The 2,804-nt window shown below is 44.8% G+C and overlaps 1 protein-coding gene and 1 pseudogene across 2 annotated transcripts in view; one reads left to right on the forward strand and one right to left on the reverse strand.

The window, feature by feature from the left end:
• The window catches only part of ASIP (agouti signaling protein), a 98,536-nt gene that overhangs the window by 26,999 nt on the left and 68,733 nt on the right, over positions 1-2,804 (reverse strand). The window lies entirely within an intron of this gene.
• LOC105533870 lies at positions 1,638-2,486 on the forward strand (annotated as a pseudogene). The gene has a single exon (XR_001005182.1). The product of XR_001005182.1 is annotated as a density-regulated protein pseudogene (transcript).

Raw genomic sequence — 2,804 nt, forward strand, 5'->3', positions numbered from 1 at the left:
GCAGTGGCGTGATCTCGGCTCACTGCAACCTCCACCTCCCGGGTTCAAGCGATTCTCCTTCCTCAGTCTCCTGAGTAGCTGGGATTACAGGTGCCCATCACCACACCAGGCTAATTTTTGTATTTTTAGGAGCGACAGGGTTTTACCATGTTGGCCAGGCTGGTTTCGAACTCTTGATCTCAGGCTATCTGCCCTCCTTGGCCTTCCAAAGTGCTGGGATTACAGGCATGTGCCACTGTGCCTGGCCCTCAGGGGCAATTTAAAAGTCACACAAGACAGGGCACCAAGGCTTATGCCTGTAATCCCAGCACTTTGGGAGGTGGAGTCAGGAAGATTGCTTGAGACCAGGAGTTTGAGACCAGCCTGGACAACATGGCAAGACCTCATCTCCACAAAAATTTAAAAAATTAGCTGGGCACGGTAGTGCATGCCTATAGTTTCAGCTATCTTGGGAGGCTGAGGCAGGAGGATCACTTGAGCCTAGGAGATCAAGGCTGCAGTGAGCTGTGCTTGTGCCACTGCATTCCAGTCTGGGGAACAGAAAGAGACCATGTCTCAAAAAAAAAGTCATATAAGAAAAAGCACTGGCAGGGTGCAGTGACTCACACCTGTAGTCCCACCATTTTGGGAGGCCGAGGCAGGTACATCACAAGGTCAGGAGTTCAAGACCAGCCTGACTAACATGATGAAACCTCGTCTCTACTAAAAATGTAAAAAATTTGCTGGGCGTGGTGGCATGCACCTGTAATCCCAGTTACTCAGGAGGCTGAGGCAGGAGAATCACTTGAACTCGGGAGGCGGAGGTTGCAGTGAGCCAAGATCACACCATTGCACTCCAGCCTGGGTGACAGAAGGAGACTCTGTCTCAAAAAAAAAAAAAGCATTATATAATATAATAATCATAGCTTTCATAATAAGATGGAAACCTGTTTCAATTGAGGACCATGTAAGGTAAATATCAATTTAAATCAGTCTTTTCTAAAAACGGCTATTTAGGAGAGAGGCATATACTGTGTTAAACACGGCAGGGTACATTGGCTCATGCCTGTAGTCCCAGCTACTTGAGAGCCTGAGGCAGGTGGCTCACCCAAGCCTGGGAGGTTGAGGCTGTGGTGAGCCGTGATCATGCCACTGCACTCCAGCCTGGGTGATAGAGTGAGACCCTGTCTCAAAATAAAAAAACCAAAAAAGAAAAAAAATAATAATGACAACTCAAACTAAAACAAAAAAACCTAAAAACATAAAATGTTAAACTTACTAGATTTTTAAATTAAAGACAGGAGTACAAAACAGGCAGAAAAGGAAAGGAGAGAGGAGAAAAGTACACAGGAAAAGAAATAAATAGAAGAGTTGTGGGAATTGGAGTTAATCAGTAAAGGGAGCTTCACGTTTATCTGCAATTTTTAAAAATATAAAAGATGAAGGCCCGGCGCAGGGGCCTGTAATCCCAGCACTTTGGGAGGCCGAGGTGGGCAGATCACTTGAGGTCAGGAGTTCAAGACCGGCCTCGGCAACATGGCGAAACCCCATCTCTACCAAAAATACAAAAAATTAGTCAGGCATGATGGCATGTGCCTGTGGTCCTAGGAGGCGGAGGTGGGAGGATTGCTTGAGCCCAGAGGCAGAGGTTGCAGTGAGCTGAGATTTCTGAATCCAGTGGGACTGATTGCAAAGGAGACCCAAGGAACAGTGCTAAGTTAGATGCCGATTACCCACTTTAAGTCCTTTATTGTGGAGTCTGTTCATTATCAACAGAGTAGAGTATTGTGAATATATGCCTGATGTTGCTCATTGTAGACAATGGTGAGAGAAGAATTTTCCAAAGGAACTTGCAAAACTTACTGTAGAAAATTCACCCAAACAAGAAGCTGGAATTAGTGAGGGTCAAGGAACAGCAGGGGAAGAAGAAGAGAAGAAAAACCAGAAGAGAGGTGGAAGACGCCAAATAAAACAAAAAAAGACCGTGCCACAAAAAGTTACTATAGCCCAAATTCCCAGGGCAAAGAAGAAATATGTGACAAGAGTGTGTGGCCTTGCAATTTTTGAAATTGATCTTAAAGAAGCACAAAGATTTTTTGCTCAAAAATTCTCCTGTGCTGCCTCAGTAATGGGGAGGATGAAATTATCATTCAGGGAGACTTTACAGATGACATAATTGATGTCATTCCGAAAAATGGCCAGAGGTAGATGATGACAGCATCGAAGATCTTGGAGAAGTAAAGACGTGAATTTGAAAATTTGTCTGTATTTAATGGCCTGAACTGGGAGTTGATATGGCCAAAGGGAGGCCTATATATACATATATTTACAGTAGAATATATATATATTTACTGTAGTGTGTGTGTGTGTATATATATATATTCTACGGTAAAACTGCAGACCGCCCTTGTCCTCGGCATTTTCACTGTTCTGTACAAGGCTGCTTGTTTTTTTAATTGCCAAAGTCAAATAAACAGGGAGACTGTCATGCTCATGCATTAATAGAATTTAGTCAAATAAAAAATTTTGGTCATTTGCTGGGCGCAGTGGCTCACACCTGTAATCCCAGCACGTTGGGAGGCCAGGGTGGGCAGATCATGAGGTCAGGAGTTGGAGACCAGCCTGGCCAATATGGTGACACCACGTCTCTACTAAAAAAAATTCAAAATTTAGCCAGGCATGGTGGTGTGCACCTGTAGTCCCAGCTACTCAGGAGGCTGAAGCATGAGAATCGCTGGAGCCCGGGAGGCGGGGGTTGCAATGAGCCAAGATCGCGCCACTGCACTCCAGCCTGGATGACAGAGTGAGACTCCGTCTCAAAAAAA

Source organism: Mandrillus leucophaeus, unplaced genomic scaffold, assembly GCF_000951045.1.
Source record: "Mandrillus leucophaeus isolate KB7577 unplaced genomic scaffold, Mleu.le_1.0 Scaffold129, whole genome shotgun sequence".
Taxonomy (NCBI): Eukaryota; Metazoa; Chordata; class Mammalia; order Primates; family Cercopithecidae; genus Mandrillus; species Mandrillus leucophaeus.